This window comes from Pan paniscus, chromosome 13, assembly GCF_029289425.2.
Source record: "Pan paniscus chromosome 13, NHGRI_mPanPan1-v2.0_pri, whole genome shotgun sequence".
Classification (NCBI taxonomy): domain Eukaryota; kingdom Metazoa; phylum Chordata; class Mammalia; order Primates; family Hominidae; genus Pan; species Pan paniscus.
The window spans coordinates 58,262,535-58,284,490 of NC_073262.2; the positions used below are offsets into that span (position 1 = coordinate 58,262,535).

At 35.3% G+C, this 21,956-nt stretch overlaps 1 long non-coding RNA gene across 1 annotated transcript in view; it reads left to right on the top strand.

Moving 5' to 3' along the window:
- LOC117979394 (uncharacterized) overlaps positions 1 to 21,956 on the top strand; it is a 136,786-nt gene that overhangs the window by 73,621 nt on the left and 41,209 nt on the right. The window lies entirely within an intron of this gene.

Below are 21,956 nucleotides of genomic sequence, written 5' to 3' on the forward strand. Positions count from 1 at the left end.
TGGTGAGCCGAGATTGCGCCATTGCACTCCAGCCTGGGCAACAAGAGCGAGGCTCTGTCTCAAAAATAATAATAATAATAATAAAATAAACAGACATGCAAAGTTAAAGAATCCAGTCACAAAGGCCACATATAGTATGATTTCACTGCTCTAAAATGTCCAGAATAGACAAATCTATAGAGACAGAAAGTAGATTGGTAATTGACAAGGGATGCAGGCAGAAAGGATTTGGTCCTTAATGCTAATAGGTATGAAGTTTATTTTGTGCTGATAGAAATGCTCTGGAATTAGTGCAATCGTTGTACATTTGAGAATATATTGAAAGTCACTCAATTATATAATTTAAAAGGTGAATTTTGTGGTATGTACATTATACCTTAATTATAAGAAAAAAATAGTAGACCAGATAAATTAAATTCCACAGATGTTTACTTATCATTAATGTGAGTTAAAATTGTTGTCACTTTCCATATAATTCGGTATAAATTGTGTACTATTTATGATAATTGATAGAAAAAAATACATGTACTTTGATTTGGTTTTGGCCAGTTCTCTATTCTGTTTTATAGTTACCATGTACATGTATTCATTTTCTTTACCTTTGTGTATTAAAATACTGACTTTGAGCCACAGAGTGACACTTGGAATTTTAGAAAGTTTAAAATCAGATTATGGAAAACCATGATGCTGTGGATTGTTCAACCTCCCTGACAATAAATACTTTATAAAATGAGCACTTCTGAGTAACCGCTAGAATTTTAGGACTTACTTTTGGGAGTTTCCTACCTGTGGCTTCCTTCGTATTAAATAATGAAAACTTATTTGATAACATTATACAGTTCAACTATATTGTTTTCTTCTTTCAGTGCCTAGTACAAATTACCTCCAGTTGGAATAAATCAATGCAAAATTTTAATGTATAGCTTCTTTTCGTATTATTGGAGTCAACATACTACTTTTCTAATACATTCTTTATAAACTCTAGGCAACAGCAAGGTCTAAAATGTCACAGGATCCTTTGGGTGTCGCTTAACCAGCTGGAAACCTCTGTGGCCAGCGGGTCTCTGCTTGAGTTTTGCTCACACCCACTAGGCCCATTCCACTCATTTGACCCAGTAGGCTGCTCTTGGCTTGAGCTACCAGCCTGGATCCCATGCCTGCCAAGGGCAAGCCAGGTGTTGAGTGGTGAGGGATGTGTAAACAAGCAAGTGTGGGGTCCGGCCACTGCGCATAGCCAGGCACACTGGCTGCTGTGGGGTGGGGCAGGCAACTCCAAGCACCAGCATGGGCACTGGCCCCTTGTGAGGCTGAGGCTGGACCAGACATATGGAAAGTGGCTTCTGCTGTGTGCACCAGTGTCTGAATAAGGGAAAACGCAGTAGCGCCTGAAAACTCAGAGATGCCTGGAGCCACAGAGCCCCAAAGAGGGTGTTACAGCCTGTCGCAGTCCTGGCTCAAGGAGCCCCGAGGTCTATACAGCCAGAAGGGCTGCGGCTCTACTCTCCTCATTATTCACAGTGTGGTGAACAGGGAAGCACGTTTTAGTGGGGTGTGTTTCAGCCCATTTGTGTTATAGCTGTTTCAGTCCCACCACCTTGCGCTGGGCCATGACTCCTGGGTCAGCCCGGTCCCACTGATGCTTCCCGGCACTGACGCTTCCCGTTGGATGGGGTGGCTGCCAGGCACCAGCAGAAGGCAGGAGGTCTGTAGTGTTACAGCCCCTTTAGCTCCTGCCCACAAGTCGGCGACGTGGTCAGGGAAATGTTACAGCTCCTTTTGCTCCTGCCATTTGGCAGGTCCTGAGTTCTTGTCCCCCATCCAAAAAGAATGAGGTTTTGCTGATAACTGGAGGGTGAGCAAGATGGAGAGGAGCTTTACTGAGAACTGGTGCAGCCCTCAGCAGAAGGCAGACCTAAAGTGGTTAGCTCCTTTCTGCAGGCAGGTCGTCCTTACCAGTGTCTGAGTCTGACTGTCTGGTGCTTTTATAGGCTCATAATGGAGGAAGTACATGCTGATTGGTCCATGGACAGAAGGAAGTGATTGTCGATTGGTCCATGCGTGGGCCTGGAAAAAGCACCACTTGGTTGGTTGAAAGGCATCAAGGAATTTTCTCACTCAGGGTCATGGACTTCACCAGGAACTGGCAACCTGACCCTTAGACTTAAAGCCATGCCTGCCTTGAAGGTGGGTTTCCCCAGGGACCCAGTCCTTCCCAACCAGGAACCTGTCTGTCTCCCTCCTCCATCAACATGCCCTCCACAGAGCCCAGGCTATCAGCACCAAGGGGCACCCGCAAGCCTACACCAAGCCACCATCAGCCCCAGGCCTCCCCTCCCCATGCTCATTAGTGCCCAAAGTTTCAGCCTCAGAAGCAGTTTCCAGATGGGCCTAAGGGAGGTAGTAGGGGGGGCTGGGATGTCCCCCGAGTGCACACACTGAGCGTACACACACCCAGTCAGGTCACAACAGTGCCTGGACTTGGCTATCAAGACATGTCCACATCTTTGTTCTGCACACAGCTGGTACTGGGAACAGGAAGAGGCTAGGAAGTCGGAGCAGGCACTTCCAAGTCTGCGGGGACATGAGGCTTCCCGGGGCCCTGAGAGGACAGGGATGCCCAGGTCCGAAGCTGTGGCTGGGCAGCTGCAGCTGCACCTGGGAGGGCAGGGGTCCCACCCTGCCAATTCAATAGAGTGCAGGGTTCCCGCTGGAATCACCTTTTCCTGGCCCCTGCTGGTTCTGTGGAGGGCAGCCCCAGCGACGCCTTCCCCACTGTACCTGGTACCCTCACAGCAGCCACTCCAGATGGGCTGCTGACGCCATCAAAATGAGCGTTTTGTTTTTCGGTGAAGTGTGCTCCTTTTTAAGATGTGCTAACATATCTCACTTTTGGAACCAATATTTGAGAAAAAAAGTATCTACCAGATGAAAATTTTACTTAAAAAGTGTTCAGATAATAGTCATGTTGATTTTTACGCTGCTTGCCCTCATCTCTATTAACATTTTCACACATACTAGAGTAAGCACAATGGAGTCAGTCGCACCTCAAATTTAAGATCTAGATACTTTGTTTCTTTTATTGCGTCTTATTTACCCCATTGGTGAGAAAAGGATTTCTACTTCAAGGTTATGAGGATGGCTGAACATCTGACACCTGACATTGGACAGATAAGGACTATGAAATCCCAGAAGTTTATTAGTCACATATAATTACAACGTAGTCTGGGACACACTTTGAAGATCACTAGAGAAATTATCTTTAAAATCTGGAATCAGGTTGAAATGATCACTGTATTAGCCAGTGTTGCTGTGGAAAAATCTTCCAAATGTCAATGTCTTTCAATCGCAGTGTTATGTTTCTGGCTTATGTTTTATAAGAATTGGTGGTTGGCTTGGGCATGCTCTTACTGCTTCTCTCATCTACCTGCCTTCTTTATTATGAGAGAAAGGCTCAATCTGGGACATATTATTCTCACAGAAGAAAAAAAAATGAGCACACGAGCTATTGAAACTAAAAGAAGATTCTTAAATAATCTACAATGAACTGGAATGCTGTCGTTTTCACACCTCCTCTATCAGTAAAAGTGAGTCCCATGACCGAATCTGATGATAACAGAACCAGGAGGTGCACCCATCTCATACAAATAAGTCCGTATTATGAGGCAAGGGTCTATACTTTTCTTGTAAGGTTATAACTGGAGAAACTTATTTATTTTTTAAAAATTTCAGTAGCTTTAGGGGTAGAAGTGGTTTTTGGTTACATGAATGAATTGTATAGTGGTGAAATGTAGGAAATTAGTGCACCCATCACCCAAGTAGTGTACACTGCACCCAATAGAGAGTTTTTCATCCCTCATCTTTCTCTTATCTTACCCCACTAGGAGTCTTCAGTGTACATTATGCCACTCTATTTTTTTTTTTGAGACAGAGTCTCATTCTGTTGCCCAGGCTGGGGTGCAATGGCACCATCTCGGCTCACTGCAACCTCCACCTCCCAAGTTCAAGCGATTCTCCTGCCTCAGCCTCCCAAGCAGCTGGGATTACAGGTGTGTGCCACCATGCCCAGCTAATTTTTGTAGCTAATTTTGGCTTTTTTTTTTTTTCAGTAGAGATGGATTTTTGCCATGTTGGCCAGGCTGGTCTCGAAATCCTGACCTCAGGTGATCCACCTGTCTCGGTCTCCCAAAGTGCTGGGATTACAAGAGTGAGTCACTGTGCCCAGCCATTATACCACTCTATATGTCTTTGTGTATCCATAGCTTAGCTCCCACTTAAAAGTGATAATTTAAGGTATTTGGTTTTCAATTCCTGAGTGGCTTCACTTAGAAAAATGGTCTGCAGTTCCATCCAAGTTGCTGCAAAAGACATTATTTTATTCTTTTTTATGGCTGAGTAGTATTCCATGGAATATTAATTGTATTATATATATGTTTATATATATGTAGTGTGTGTGTATATATATATATATCTCACATTTTCTTTACTCATCAGTTGATGAGCACTTAGGTTAATCCTATATCTTTGCAATTGTGAACTGTGCTGTGATAAACTTACATGTGCAGGTGTCTTTTTGATAAAGTGACTTCTTTTTCTTTGGGTAGAAACACAGTAGTGAGATTGCTAGATTGAATGGTAGATCTAATACTTCCGGTTCTTTGAGAAATCTCTGTACTGTTTTCCATAGAGTTTGTACTAATTTACATTCCCACCAGCAGTGTATAACTGTTCCTTTTTAAAAATCACATTCATACCAACATCTATTATGTTTTGTTTTTGTTTTCTTTTATTTTTTTTACTTTTTAATTATGGCCATTCTGAGTGGTGTAAGGTGGCATCTCATTGTGGTTTTAATTTGCATTTCCCTGATGATTAGTGGTATTGAGCATATTTTCATATGTTTCTTGTCCACTTGTATATCTTATTTTTAGAAATGCCTAGTTAGTCCTTTGCCCCCTTTTTGATGAGATCATTTGTTTTTTTTCTTGCTGATTTGAGTTTCTTGTAGATTCTGAATATTAGTTTTTTGTCACATGCATAATTTGCAAATATATTCTCCCATTCTGTAGGTTGTCTATTTACTGTAATGATTATTTGCTGTGCGGAGGCTTTTTAGTTTATATGGTTTCCATTTATTCATTTTTCTTTTTGTTGAATTAGCTTTTTGGGTCTTAGCCATAAATTTTTTCCTGCAGCCAACATCCAGAAGAGTATTTCTTAGGTTTTCTTCTGGAATTTTTTGTGGTTTCAGGTCTAAAATTTAAGTCTTTAATCCATGTTGAGTTAATTTTTGTATATAGTAAGAGATAGGGATCCAATTTTATTCTTCTACATGTGGCTATCCAATTTTTCTAGCACCATTTATTGAATTTCACCAACTTATGTTTTGTATGCTTTGTCAAAGATATGTTGGTTTTAAGTACTTGACTTTATTTCTGGGTTCTCTACTGTTCCATTGTTCCATGCATTTACTTTTATACCAGTACCATGCTTTTTTGGTTACCATAGCTTTGTAGTATAATTTTAAGTGAGGTAATGTAATGCCTCTAATTTTTTTCTTTTTGCTTAGGGTTGCTTTGGCTATCTGGGATCTTTTTTGGTTCTATATGAATTTTACAATAGTTTTTAAAATAATTTTGTGAATACTTATGTTGGTATTTTGATAGGAATTGCATTGAATCTATAGATTGCTTTGGGCAGTACAATCATTTTTATTTGACTCTTCTAATTCATGAGTATGGGATATATTTCCAGTTTTTTGTGTCATCCATGATTTATTTCAGCAGTGTTTTGTAGTTTTCCTTGTAGAGATCTTTCATCTCTTTGGTTAAGTATATTTTTAGATATTTTTGTAGCCATTATAAAAGGGGTTGAGTTCTTGATTTGATTCTCAACTTGGCCGTTGTTGACATATAGCAATGCTACTGATTTGTGTACATTGGTTTTATAACCTGGGACTTTACTGAGTTCATTTTTAGATCTAGAAGTCTTTTGGAGGAGTCTTTTGAGTTTTCTAGGTATAAGATCATATCATCATCAAAAAGAGATAGTTTGACCTCTTTTTTCCCAATTTGGATGTCCTTTATTTTTTAGTCTTCCCTGATTGCTCTAGCTAGGGGAAAACAAATTTAATTTACAATGCTCCACACATTTTATTACAAATTTTCATTGCTCTTTCTGTGCACACAGTACATTTGCTTCCTAACCAAAGAAAACACCTACAAATTATCATCAGCGTCACAGCACCAGACTCAAAGTGTCCTGATAGTCCCGATTTCAGGTCTTAATATGTTTTTTCTGTATCAAGAAACCTATGAAATAACAGTAGGCTATTTACCCCACGCACACAACAAATACTACTAGAATGTCACAGGATAACTTTTTTAAAATCCCATCTTGAAAGGGAAGAATAGTAAAAAGCATGTAGGGACTCCACCTATTCTAAAATCCCATTAGACAGGTATTGCAATGGGCTTCCATCCTGAAGAGTTGGAAATATTCCTTGGTTAGATATTCTAATCTAATTCCCTTCCAGGGATTTGTCTCACAGTCCATTATTTTTCATTTCTTTTCAATCCAGACTTTTGGAGGTTTTACTTTTTTTCACTTAGTCACATCTGTGGTAGCTTTTGGCTAATATTTTCTTCTGGAGACTTAGCAAATTCTTTCTCCTGTTTTCTGCCTATAGAAGCTTGGGGAACCAGATTTGTTTTAGGTCTGAAAACTCACAGTCTCAATTAGTAAAAATGAAAGTTCTTCTGTTAATAAAACTTACTAAAATATTTAGTCAGCTTTTCTTGTGTTGCCAGTCAGCTCCACGAGTCAATAGCTATACCCACAATAATTGTTAAGTCTTGCTTCTCTCTGGTTTTAATTGTTGGCATTTTTAATTCATCAGGCTATTTTTTCTCTCTGTATATAAAGGCAAAACATTGCTGGACATATATTAGGCATTCAGTAAATATGTATTAGATAAGTGAATGATGAACAGTCAAAAAATTACTTAAAAATTGATTTAATAATACCAATAATCAAATAATTGCAAATTATTAAAACAGGAGATTTTCTTTTCAAAAAATATTATTCCCACTGTGGGCTAGAGCACAGGGAAATGGATAATCACTTTATATAAATTTATACAGACTTCCTAAAAGACAATCTAGCAATGAATATTAAAATTTCCAAAGCTGTTATAGCCTCTTATATCCTGGCAACACAAGTTTAGAACATGTGGGAAAAATATGTAAACAAGGATATAAATTACAACACTGGATACACCTATATTATCCTACAACAAGGAATTAGTTATATACATAATGAAATATTTATTGTGAATTATTATGCAGTCATTAAAACTATCTTTCCCAAGATATATAACTATAAATGTATAGTTATATCTGCACTTTTATATACATATGTATATGTATGTGTCTGTACAATGTATATGTGTGTATATTTATACACACACGTACATATACACACACACACATACACAATTATGTATATATATATAAAATTTTTTGTGTGAGTATAAACTAGAAAGATAAAAGTAGCCATTTGTGTGGTGAAATTCCACTTCCATTTTAAAAGATTATATATATATGCATATAAGTATTCATATGTACAAATAATAACTATAAAAATATAAATATCACAGTGGTTATTGGATCATACATTATTTGCATTTTTCTTTCTTTGTGTTTATCAACGTATTCTAACTTTTGTAAAGTGAACATAGATTAGTTCTAATTAAAAACTCAATAAAAGTAAAAGAGGCAGCAAAATATAAAAAAGACTATTGAGGTAAAATACTTCATGATTTACTAATGGAGAAACATAAAATTAAAGGTTATAAATGTGACTAATAATAAAAACAAGTTTATTTTGTATGGTGGTAATATTTTAAGAGCACCATCTTTGTTAAAAACCAAGCAAATAGCATGTAAGATATTCCTATATATAAAAATGTATATTTTCAAGTATAACTGACTAGTTTGACATAGAAAAACAAGTCAAGATAAAATAATCAAATTCAACTCAAAATTAGATTGTTTTCTAAAAATAAATTGATTTCACTTTAAATAATTATTCTTCTTTAATTTCTGTTATTGCTTTTCTCATCTTCATTACAAAGAGTCTAGGTTAGGAGTTGGGTGGACCTGAGTAGCAATAAAACATGTCTCAGCCAGGCGTGGTGGCTCACGCCTGTAATCCTAGCACTTTGGGAGGCTGACGCGGGTGGATCACGAGGTCAGGAGATCGAGACCATCCTGGCTAACACGGTGAAACCCCGTCTCTATTAAAAATAAAAATAAAAAAAATTAGCCAGGCGTTGTGGCAGGTGCCTGTAGTCCCAGCTACTCAGAAGGCTGGGGCAGGAGAATGGTGTGAACCCGGCAGGCAGAGCTTGCAGTGAGCCGAGATGGTGCCACCGCACTCCAGCCTGGGCAACAGAGCGAGACTCCATCTTCTCCATCTCAAAAAAAAAAAAAAAAAGTCTGATTTGCCATTTCAATCTGCATGTGCTGCAATGGAACCTCTGTTCCTCCAGACTCATATGACACATTAGTGAATCTGAATCAGGGCCAGGAGAGGTAGAGTAGTGTGAGAGAACAACTGTGAAAATCCATGCAATTGTTTTATAGGAAAACTTCCAGTGAGGAAATGTCTCCTTGCATCTCCTTTCTTACTCATTTCCCTCAAAGAAATCATATGTATTTCTGTTTTTAGGTCTTTGTTTAGTACTCTTCTCTCAGGCAAGTCTCATGTATTAGTCAGGGTTCTCCAGAGAAACAGAATCAACAGGAGACACATGATAGATATATAAAAGGATTTATTACAAGAAACTATCACACAATTATGGAGACTCAAAAGTCTCAAGATCTGCTAACTGGTAAGCTGGAGACCCAGGAGGGCAGATGTAGTTCTAGACCAAGTCTGAAGGCCTGAAAGCCTGGAAAGCCAATGGTATAAGAGCCAGTCTGAAAGCCAGCAGACCCAAGAAGAGCCAATCTTTTACTTCAAGTCTAAAGGCAAGAAAAGACAGATATCCCAACTCATGCACTCAGGCAGGAGGAGTTTCCTCTTACTTGTGGACAGGTCAGTTTTTTAATTCTGTGTGAACCTTCAACTGATTAGATAAAGGCTGCCCACATTAAGGAAGGCACATTGCTTTACTCAGTCTACTAATTCAAGTGTTAATCTCATCAAGAAGCACCCTCAAAGACAAAATAATGTTTGACCAAATATCTGGGCACCCAATGGCCCAGTCAAGTTTGCATATAAAATAAACCATCATATGTACTGATGTCCATCTTGCCTTAAAATGTTTATTTTTCAAGGATATGGATTCATTTCTACATAAATTTACTCCACCAGCATTTACTGATCACCTACTCTGAGAAATCACTCTCTAAACTCTGGGGATGCAGTTCTGAGGAGGATACAGTTCTGTCTTCAGAAAATGCTGATGGAAATAATTTTAATGAACAGTAATGGTAAAAGGAGATAAACGAAAACAGAATCAATGTGTGCAAAGTGACAGAAGTAAGTACCAAATATGTTTATAAGAAGCAGAAGACCAAGTGTGCTGAAGTATAAGATACCAAAAAGAAGTAGAGAGAATATGGCAGAGAAGAGAGATTTGGAATATCTTATCCATTAAGTCATTAAGTCAATTTGTTTGCTTTTATTATTATTAACAATGGAGAGCTATTGACAGCTTTAGTCAGCATGGGCTTGATTAAACAATGGGAACTGTTAATGGGTTATTGTGTATAGAAATACTTCATAAAGGAAATAGTGGAGAGAGAAAAACTAACTAGAGGGTTAATGTCATAGATCAAGTGAGAGGTAATAAGTGGTTTAAAAAGTTCCAGTATTTGGTAAGAATGGATATCATTAGGTAAAATTAAGAAGTCATAACAATATATTTTTAAATGGTCGGTGTGAGAACGAAGGTTCAACTGTAATGTTTAAGTTACTGGGAGAAGAGAACTATTATTCTGAAACAAGGAAGTTATTATGGGTACCTACTGAATTGAGGACATAATATTTATTCTGAGCCATATTAAGTTCATTGTGCTAGTAATATACACAGGTAGACATGTAGTCTGGCTCTCAGGTGGTAATCTTGACTATTCTATGACTTTGGTAGTCTATCCATGTGCACTTGTAAATTAGTTTTATACATGAATCCTATTCCTCATTTCCCGGGCACAAACTGCCTGCCTTTTCCTCAGCTTTCTTCTCTCTTCTTTCTAAAGCCTTAGAAGGCATTGGCAACTAGCCCATGTCAGTAAGTGGCAATAGACTTGCCCTGCTCCACCAACACCAACACGATTGCTTTTTAATGGAGGATTTCTGCATACACAATTGCTGTGTTTCAAAAGGTTGATCTCTCAGGATTTAATTTAGATAATCAGAAATTGTTAACAGGGAAAGTAATTGGGGCCTAGGATATTAGAGTGGTCTCTCAATGCCTATTGTACTATGTAGGATTAACCACTGTTTGATTTACCTAGGTTTGATCTTTGTCATCATAAAGTTGACTCAGCTACACAAAAAAAGATGCATATTTCAGGACTGTTTTGTTACAAGTCCAATTTATGTTTCTGTGATAAATCAACTTATTCTTTATCTCAGAAGCTTGAAATAATTTCATTGGCTCCTGTTTATATTATGAATCAGCCCATTAATTAAGTCCTAATCCTAAGTGTAGAAAGACAGATTTATTTTGTTAAAAAAAACTGTATGCACAGCATTAATTCAATTTTGTAAAAACTGTGCATGCATATATATTTGGAAAGATGTCCAAAGAAATATTAAAATTGGTAACCTCTGAGCAGTAAGATTAAATGTGATTTCAAATTTATTCTTTATCCTTTGTCGTATTGTTCAAATTATCCATAATGAACATGTATTACTTTTATAATCTGAAAAAAAATTCAGAGAAAGTAAAAGGGTTATTCATCACATAATACATTTATGGAGTAGAATTCACTTGGCCTTAAAGGCATACAAAATTCCCACCCCAAAGACAGCCGGGAAGGAAACATATCAGTGCCAACACAGCAACCTCAGACTTCTGTGTAGATTGGGGCCATTGTACAGTAGCATTACCCTCACAACGACCTGCTCAGTCTCTCGTGGCAACTATTGAATTCTGACTGAGGCCACTCCTGTTCATTCTCTTGCCTACTAGCGTAAGTCACTTGGTTGGGCACAGCTTAATTCTTGACTATGGATTTCGTGAACTCCTCTTATAAAATGGTACAATTACTGCAGGTCATGAACATCAAATGCCACTAACACTTCCAGCTGTGACCACGGAATAGCCTCCCAACAGAAGTACTGCAACATGTTAATAATAACATCCCAGCTGTAGCCACAATCACCGAAATCACTGACAGTGTCAATAATGTATAAAACCCCATGGAAACTCAACTGTACTTGCCAAAAGGCATTCATCAATTTCATTGCCTTTTATCTACCATTTAAAATGGTCTGGTTTTAGTGTTAGGGTTTTTAAAATAAATGACTAGGGTAAATAGGCCCTGGCTGAATTGCTCACTATCTGCTGTGAATTGCTTCTCTAAATGTTGAGGACGTGAAATTCAGCCTTAACCACTCAGGTACATTCTGTATCCACTACATGTTAGGTGATGGGATGTGAGCAAAGAGAGTTGAGTATCCAGAGAGGTGAAATTTACTAAGCCCCATTACAGCTTAAGTTCACTTAAAACATTGTCAAGGACATGGTGAAAATACAGGAGAGGGAACCGCTTTGATTTCTTAGAAGCCAGTCAGCTTTTGGAAGATCTAAGATAGTGAAAATGTGGGAAGACTGAAGAGAAAAGGTCTATTTAACTGATGCTAGGAATAATAAACTGTAACAATCACTATACCTTACAACAGGGTTTTCCTGTATTTGCTCAAATACTCTGCAGAGGAGATAAAACAATTGCTCGTAACATTTGAGCAAACTTAAATTACTGTAACTGCGGATAGGAAAAACTAAAACAGAAATCAAAAAAAGAATTGTTTGTTGTATAAAACAATTATTGAATATCATATACTTTTAATATGCTGGTCATTATTATTATTGTAACTTGAACTTGTATGATTATTTAGCTTGTCATAGCTCTTTCAAATATATTACTCGACTGATAATTCACCAAAATTCTGTTAAATTTTATTATCCCCATGTATTACATATAGTAATACAGATCTCAGAGAGACTAAAATATGTCTGGTATCACATGGCTTGTTAGAAAGCAAAATGAACAAAAGAACATTGATATTCTGTCAGATCAGCTGCTCTCATCTACAAAATTCTACCTTTCCTTGACTATGTGCTCTTTGTTGTAGATAAATACCTATCAAACCTCAGAAAACCTGTATTTTGTAATCTCATGTTTTAGGATGTGAATGCCTTCTAATAATTTTCTCTTCGCTGAGCAGAAGAGTATAACTTTGGGCTAAGCAGGACAAATCTCCCAAGAGCTAGCTAAAGGCCCTTCCAAAGTGGCAGAAAATAAGAAATAAAGAATATATATACATCCTGCTGACAGGTCTGAAAAAAAAAGAATCTATAAAAAGAAACTATAGTGAACATATAGGTGGTTTGACCATGTTTTTATATTTTTTCATTTATTATTTTTTGTAAAAATTTACTAATCAATTTGAATAATAATTTAATAATTACTTCATCAATGTTGAGGATTTAATGGAGAGCAAGGTAGATGTGGTCACAGCTCTAGCTTTACAATTTAGAAGAAGAGATAGAAATATAAATATACACATAAATATATGTGAAAAATAAATATATCAAATTTGATAAGTTCTATGAAGAAAACTAGATTTAATGATGAAGTTAAAAAGCATAACTTTGATAAGATAGTCAAATAATACATCTGTGAAAAGATGGCATTTAAGTCACAATAAAATATATTTACTTACCTGAGTAATAAATGGAATGTAGAAAATAAATTTCCAACGCAAGTATAAGTGATTTTCAAATATTGAAAGTCACCTAGATACAGTACAAAGTTTTGAAAAGTCTTTTATGAAAATTGAAATTACTTGATCAAAATGCTCCACTGGGATATTATGAATGAAGGGGTAAATTCTGCTGAATGTGAGATCGCCTGAATGTGAAGAAGTGAAAAAACAGAAGCAGTATCATTGTACCCCTTTTATCCGCCTCCACTGCCAATGAATGGGATTAAAACTGTATTTCAGTTGAAAGCTTTATATGTTACTTTCATCCTGGAGATATTATTTCACAGCCTTTCAAATGTGGTACTCTTTGGTGTATTGTGTCTTAAAAAACTGTCAGGTTGAATATACAATATATTCCAAAATGAAACAGAATTATGACTTATTCCCTTGTGAGTGTGATACTTGTCCCTGAATTGTTAATAACCAAAGATATAAAGTTGTTCATTATTTTAAAATTCAGCAATTTTTTCAATGTACAAATATTCATGTAAATGAATAACCTAATACTTGATATGATTTAGTTAGAGAAACTGCTGTTATAAAGTTTTAAATATGCCATATCCTAGAACTACCACAAATCTAAAGCTGATATGAGCTAAGCTGATTATATTACCCATTTTCTTTAATATTTTTATGTTATTTGTTTTCTTATAGCAAATTTTATTATACTATCCAACATTAAGCCGTTATCACTGTCTAACCAACATGGCAGATTCCAATATCTGAAATAAGTCAGAAAGTTGTTTCTTATTGGAGTTGTTCAAAGATGAAAAGGCTGTCTTGCAAAGTTGAGATTTTCCACCCTAGATGTTTTCATGTAAAGAATGAATACTCATACATCAGGGAATGAAGGTTATATTCTTCATGCTTTGAAATTTTTTCTATAATCCTATGACCTAAGATGAGTCTATCTAAACTTATGACACCAGTTGGAAAACAAAACAATGAGTTCAGTCAAACACTTTGAACCACTTTTGAACACCATGCTGATGTAAATTTTATCCACAAAATTCAATTAATAAAAACTTGATATCATGGTTTTAATAATACGATTATATTTTCATTAATAAAGAATATGATAGACTAAATCAATCTCATTTTTAATTATTTGTAATAACCAGTACATGGATTTGCTTCTGACATAAGGTGTGCCAAATTATCAAGAGTGAAGATCTTGGTATGCTAAAAAGCAAAAAGACTGGCAGTAAGAAGCTTAGTTTATTTTTACCTCTACAATTTATTAGCTCTGCAATATTGTACATTTCTTTAGCCTCTCTGTACCTCACTTTCTGTACCTAGATAGGAGTTGAAGTTGAAGGATTTCTAAATTTATTATAACAATGTGATTCTCCAAGGGAGAGTATAGTTCTTTAATAATAAGCAAAAAGGCTGGCCACGGTGGCTCATGCCTGAAATCCTAGCACTTTGGAGGCCAAGGCGGGCTGATCACCTGAGGTGAGGGGTTCAGGACCCCTTGACCAACATGGAGAAACCCAGTCTCTACTAAAAATACAAAAATTAGCCAGGCATGGTGGTGCGCGCCTGTAATCTCAGCTACTTGGGAGGCTGAGGCAGGAGAATCACTTGAACCCAGGAGGCGGAGGTTGCAGTGAGCCAAAATCATGCCACTGCACTCCAGCCTGGGTGGCAGAATGAGACTCTGTCTCAAAAATGATAATAATAATAATAATAAGAAGAAGAAGAAGAAGAAGAGAAGAAAGAATGAAAAAAACCTACTGTGTATGTCATTTTCACCTTGATTTGATTTGATTTCTCTGCTCATAGATTGAAACGCTTTAATTTGCCAGTATGTTGTACTGGTTAGGGATGTGGATTCCGCAGACTCCCTGGGGTTGAATCCTTGATCTCTCATGAACTAGATGTGTGATCTAGTATGTTTTTAAATTTTGTCTACACCTCAGTTGTCTGATCTGTAGGGGATAATGATAAAATGCATAAATTGTCATGGGGACTGAATTTGCACATGTAAAAATGCTTAAATGGCTTCTGACACATAGTAAGTGTTCAATAAATATTAGCTATTTTTATCTTGTTCAATATTTTATTCATTTTGCCTTTGGTCTCATTTTGCGATAAGAACAATATAAAAAAGGAGCTATAAGTCTATGTCTCCTTAAAAGCATTACCTTATATTAATGTGCCTGCATAGAAAAGATGATAGTTGTATATAAAAGGAGTTTTAGGATACTTTTCAAACTAAAAGCATTTCAACAGGTAGAATTGTAAAAGTTGATTGTCTATGCTTCACTTTGTGATTGTTTAATACAAAAATTTGGCTTTTTTTCTTTGATCCATATAATAGACTTTCTTAATTTTGAATATATACCCAGAAATGAACTTATACGGTATAAAGTATATATAAAATATAGCAGGAAATATTGCCTAGAAATAACAGCTCTACATATTGATCTAAATTTGAATCAATCATCATTTCAGGTTTTATAATTGCTAATGAAAAAGAAGATTTTTCCAAAAGCCACGACTTAGAAACAGACTTCAAATTGTTTTCCCTGGTCACATGCCATAGTTTCCACAAACACCACATGATTAAATCCTTTAAATAATGCAGCACTTTTGGGTATCTAAAATAGATGCATGAAAGTGGCAACTTTGTCTAAACACCTTAAATATGTCTTCTTTTATTCTTGCTTTCTTTTCTGACCTGGATCTGGCTGCCAATGCACATGGAAGAAATTACAAAAGCTTCTCAGTCACTGCGACTCAGGTTCCTTTTGCACTACAGCATTTGTCATTGCCAAAACAGCAGAGTTTAATTAAGTGTTGTGAGCAGCCTAGTGAGAAACACACTTTAAATTAAACCTCTGTACATGCAGCTATTGGTTCTTTACCTCCTGAACAATCAGCGGGGTGTTAGGCATAAATTCCGTCTCTCAAGGGAAACGTAGCTCCACACACCTCTAGCAATTCATAAATGATCCTGCTTTCTCAGAACCATATCTTATTAAAGCACATTTAATTATTTCTAAGTTTTAAACACCGATAGATGAAGGCCATAATTAATGTGCCTACCACTAAACATTTTATTTACTCTTGATATATTAATGGTATTATCAAGAAAATATGCTACAGTTTCAAGTTTAACAAAATTACATGGCAAATTATCTTTTGATGCATCAAGCAATTGTTAATATAATGGAATAAATTATTTTAACACCTCAGTAGTAATGGATGGGTAAAAGAAAGTAAGCATTTTAATTTTCAGAATGTTTTTGCAATTACACATTTCAGAAGACAGTTAAATCAATGATCCAAGTGTTTGGAATTTTAGAAACAGAAACAAAAACAATTTAGAAAGGTGACTTGTAGGCTTTGGGTTTCTTACATGCAAGAGATGTATCAATGTAACTGATCTCATAAGAGCAAAGTTCTGGTAAAAGGTTTGGATGAAAAAAATGCTGTTTCTGAAAATTATATTTTGATGTGCTCAGTCACACAAACTTTCAAATTTACATTTTTTCTTAAAATAAAAAGATTAGCATGTACATTTTATATACACTTGATTAAATACAGTCTCATAAAATAATGGTGATTTTTTTTCTAAACTGGACAGTCTATCAGTGCAAGTGAACAGTCAGGATAGATGACTACATTCATAAAATATTCTTGACTTGTTCAACAACACCATGGGGCAATTTCACACTCTGAAGGACATTCTCAGTGCAGGCCTTCTACACAAATATGCAGAAAAGATGAAAAGATGATCTATTATTCATTAGAATTGGGCACACATATTTATCTCTCCTCCATTAATCTGGCTCCTCTAACTTCTATGTTCGGTAAATTTCAATAAAGTTGATGCTGCTACATGCTGTCCATTGATTTGGAAGTTCTTGCCTAGAACTTTTGAAACAAAGGAAAAAATGTAAAGATAATAGCAATATTAATTTTCATACACTTATTTATCTATATTTTTACCTAGAAGACTCATCTCTAAAATCACTGTTAACACTGTGATTTTAGTCTTTTCATTCTGTGCAACTTACAAGTAGGTAAAGTAGATTTCAGTGATTATCCTTAAATATGCAAGAGATACACACACACTAGTACTCATTTGAAACTAGCTTGAAGTCTAAAATATTTCTGAATTAAAGTAACTTGCAGGATATTAATTGACTTAATTTTATATGATTTATCTTAGAAACCTGTAGTTGTTAATTAAAATTAAAGTTTTGTATGTGTTATTTTACCTTTTTGATAAGGGCTTCAAAGAGAATATGTATGTTTATTTTAGGAATGTATCCTAGATGCTAATAATTTATGCAGTTCTTGTAAAATAGTTAATGATTACTGACATCAGTAGATCTGAATGAATTGATAACTTCACATTTTTCTATTTATGTATCATTTCTCCAGAGTCCTCTCAATGCTGTACATGCAGTCCCCCCACATGGCTATGTATCTTTTCTTCCGCTTTCTTTACAGTCTCCATTTCCTCCACTTTGTTTATTCTCCAGTATTCTCACTCTTATTGCAATTGAGACTAGCAGTAAAAAACAAAGCCATAGGACAAAAATCTGGTTTGGAACATACAAAATTAAAGTTGCTATATAAGAACAAGGGGAATTTAGGGAAGTTGTAGGTCGATTTGCTTAATGAATGGCAACCTCTGCTCGAAAAAATTTTCCTTTCACATTCCTAAAATAACTTCACTTGCTGGTTTTACACAAGTGAACATTTCACCAATGAGAGATTAATTTGTTTTAATAAGCAGTCTCTTTAAAAATGAAAATACCTTTGGGAGTGTTTAGTGACTAATACTTCTTACCTTAATATGAATAGGTTCAATTAGGCTGTGTCCCTCTAACCTTCTAGCTGGTATCTACTGCCCTGAGGGAATGGGGGTTTGGGTGGTAAAAAAATACATAGTCATTAATCCTAAAGCTTATCATTGTTTGAAGAATAAGTTATGGAGGAGGGGAGAGAAGGTGTTTCCTGTCATTGTGCCCAAGAGCTAAGATTCCCAGCTAGATTTTCTTGGTTCAAATTCCAGATCTACCATGTTAATTGTGTAGAAGTGGACAATCTAATTAGCTGAAAGCGTCCTAGGTAAAATAGGGATGATAATAATATTTCCCATTTCATAGGGTTGTTTTGAACATTAAATGAGTATAAAATGGGTATACAATTTTCAGCACACAGAAAATTTTTTAAAATGGTAGCTAATTCTATTTTACCTTTTTGGTGAGAAAATTATCAGAAAATCAAACATTAACATTCTTAAGTCAGATGAAATAAAGGTTTTTTAAAATGCTTATCATTTGGGTCCTTCTCCAGCCTAGCTTTTAATGCAAAATTGTAAACATTCCATGGCAAAGCCTTGGCCTAGTCTCATTCTGTGATTGCTTCTGCATTCAGTATCAAGTAATTTGGTGTTTATCCCTTCCTATTACTGCATTAGCTCCATCTCTTGCCTCAAGCCTGGTTTTGCCTTTTTATATTATGTACCTTAAGGAATCTCTCAGTTCCAATGTTAGACACTGACAGTAGTGTTGGCAAAAGCTGCAGCAGGGGCATAGAGATCAGATGAGTTTCGAATTGAAAGGGGTTAGAAGGTTAGAGAAATTCAGGGCTCAAAATAGAAAATTTCAAGAACTAGGACTTGAAATCAGTAATCTGCGGTATTTCTGTCTCAAAGATAGTACTAAAGTATTTAGGGTACCTGGACTACATGGATAAACATGAGCCAAGCTTAAGCCCTAATCCAAACTTTGAAAAATACACAATCGTTCAAAACAAATAATGTGCTAATAAAATTTTAGTATACAATTTACTTCTGAGAAGTGCTATAATTTAAAGGACAAAGTCCCAAATACTAATGTTGGAAATAATGGTTTAATGTTATAACATAGAACAGAAAGGACAATAAAGTAAAGCAATGGGGAGATGAGGAAATACACGAGTAAGCTCCTGTAAATTGTCATTTTCAACCAAGAGTCAGTCTAACAAATCAGAAACTATTGTTTAATATTCTGCATTGGCCAGGCGCGGTGGCTCATGCCTGTAATCTTAACACTTGGGAGGCCAAGGCTGGTGGATCATCTGAGGTCAGGAGTTCATGACCAGCCTGGTCAATATGATGAAACCCTGTCTCTACTAAAAACACAAAAGTTAGCCGGGCATGGTGGCAGGCACCTGTAATTCCAGCTAGTCGGGAGGCTGAGGTAGGAGAATCACTTGAACCCGGGAGCAGAGGTTGTAGTGAGCTGAGATCGCACCATTGCATTCCAGCCTGGGTGACAGAGCGAGACTCCATCTCAAAAAAAACAAAAACAAAAACAAAAAAAACTGCATCATAATTTTCTATAGCTTTAACTTTCTAGCCATTCATTATGTGAAATCTTCTAACAAAAAATATTCTGATAAAAATTTTCTTTCTTTTATTTTCAATATTCCTTTGTTATTATGATTTTAGCTAAAAAGATAAAAGTTATTTGATTAAAGATAAAAAGTTATTTGAAGCCATTGAAATAAGTTATTTGATATAAGAAAAAAAAAAAGTAAAATATAATGGCCACCTCTTGATCTTGCTACATGATACCCACTCCCTGGAGTAACCAATGATAAGAGATGGATGAGATCTATCCACACATATCACTATATTTACAAAACTTATATAAACAGAAATTTATATTCAAAATGTTTTAACAAAAATTAAACTTTAATACTTTTCTTTTTGCTCTGCAATTTGCTTTAAGAAATTACTGCATATTTCATGGACATTGTGTTAGATTATTGCACATGCTCTTCTTTCATTCATAGGGCTTTAACAAAATTTATTCAAATATTTTTCCTTTTTAAAAAACATTCCAAATGATTTCAGTTTGGGGCACTTCAAACCCCCCCCCCACAATTATTTATTTTATTTTTATAGGAGAGATGTTCGAAAGGTGTTAAAAAACTACTCCCATTTTCAGTTGAGATAGATACTATCATTTTAGCTTTCTAAAAGTTTGTAACAATTCATATTCTCTCTAATAGAATAGAGAGTTTCCAATTCCTCACACTATTCCCAAGTCTGGCTTTGAAACAATAGTTAAGGCAGCTTCTATTAACTGATCTAAATATATCAAAGAATATATTAAACAATTCCGCTGAACTCATTGCCATGCAATATCTGACTTTTGCTGGGAATTATAAACAAACTTCTGAAGTATTTTAATTTATCTAACTCTAGAGAGAAAACAAAAACACTCATCTACTGAACGTCCCTGGAATGAGGTAACTAGTGTGACAAGAGGGAATCAGGACAAAAAGTGGTTTTAGGGATTCTAATATTCTTTCATAATGTGTGCTCATAATAATTCAAACCACATGCAACATAAATAAATTGTTTCAGCAGTGTCTTATTTTTTCTAAGTGAAGTGACCTCCAAATTGTAAAGAAATACTAAAATGTATGTATCTTATTCATATTATCAAAATGGCTATATCGATCAGTATACAACAACACCGAGAGAGGGTTTTATAATACACCTAACCATTCATTATTTTTGTTTTTCATCACAGAGAGAAAAAACATGGTAAGAATTGTATATGTTCTACTTACACTAATTATCAAGATTTTACTTCTGTAAAATGGGGATGTTAATATCAACCTACACTTTTAATACTTGAACTAATTAATGATCAATAAAAATACAGTGTCATGTGTAAACTAATTTTGTAAAAGTATTACATCTAATACAAATGCAATGAAAATATTTGAGCAAATTATGTTTTTCCATAATATTGCTTTTATACAGTACAAATGTATAATTGTAAATTCTTATCAAAAAGAAAATTATTAACTATCTCTTTCGGCCATATGAATTTTGACCACATAAGTTAGTTGCTATTGTACTGTATATTTAATGTTTATATTTAGGATTGCTCTATAAAAAACGAATGCTATCACTCATCACATATTAACAATTTTTAGTATTTTGAAAAATTATATTTAAAAACTATGAAAATATTCACAAAATTTTCAAAAAGTTATATGTGCATATATATGTTTTAATTAAATGTATAAGATATTATATATCATAGATACATATATTAGATTTTAATTACATTATGATAAATGATTATTTAATAAATACCTATTAAGAACCATTAGGTGTATGTACCTGGATCAGAGAACTGAATAAAACATGCTCTTTTTGTTCACAGATCATACTTTGTAAGAAAACACGTAAAAAATAATTTTAATAAAATATGAAAAATGCTTTGATAGATGTATGATAATTTCATTAAAGGCTTCATTCTTTACCTTTCTCTGAATCCACATGACTTAGCAGTTTTCTCCATGAAGGTGCAGTACATTTCCTCAACTCATGTGACTTGTTTCATCAATTGGATGAGGTAGAGGGGACAGTATGTCATTTCTGAACCTAGGTTTTAAGAAGTTGTGGATATTTTCACTTGTCTTCATTTGCACTTCTACTACTGTTATGAAGACATATTCAGGCTAGCCTACTGTTAGATGATGTGGCAAGAAATAACAGATGAATCTTACTAGTCTTTCCAGGTGATACCAGCTCACATTCCGTAACTACCATCTGACATTCAGAGACAGGAACAAATCCAGCCAAGATTAGCAGAGCTGTCTAGATGCCCTAATTAATTATTGTTGTCATTGAGGTTTTGTATTTGTTACACAGCATTATTATGACAATGAGTAGCTTATATAATGCCTAGAGAATAATTAAATATTCCTATGTTAGTTGGGGTAAGAGGATAAAAAAGAAATCACGAAGTAGATTAGGGAAAAGACAAGGCATTTCATGTACTATGTACGATATGTCTAAATCCATGACAACACCATATGACTTATTGAGGGACAGGTAAACAGTTTCTTCATGCATTGGGTATTTGGAGGTGAAGGCTAGACTTATAGAAATTTAAAAAGCATAGACATTTAATCATCAGTCAATA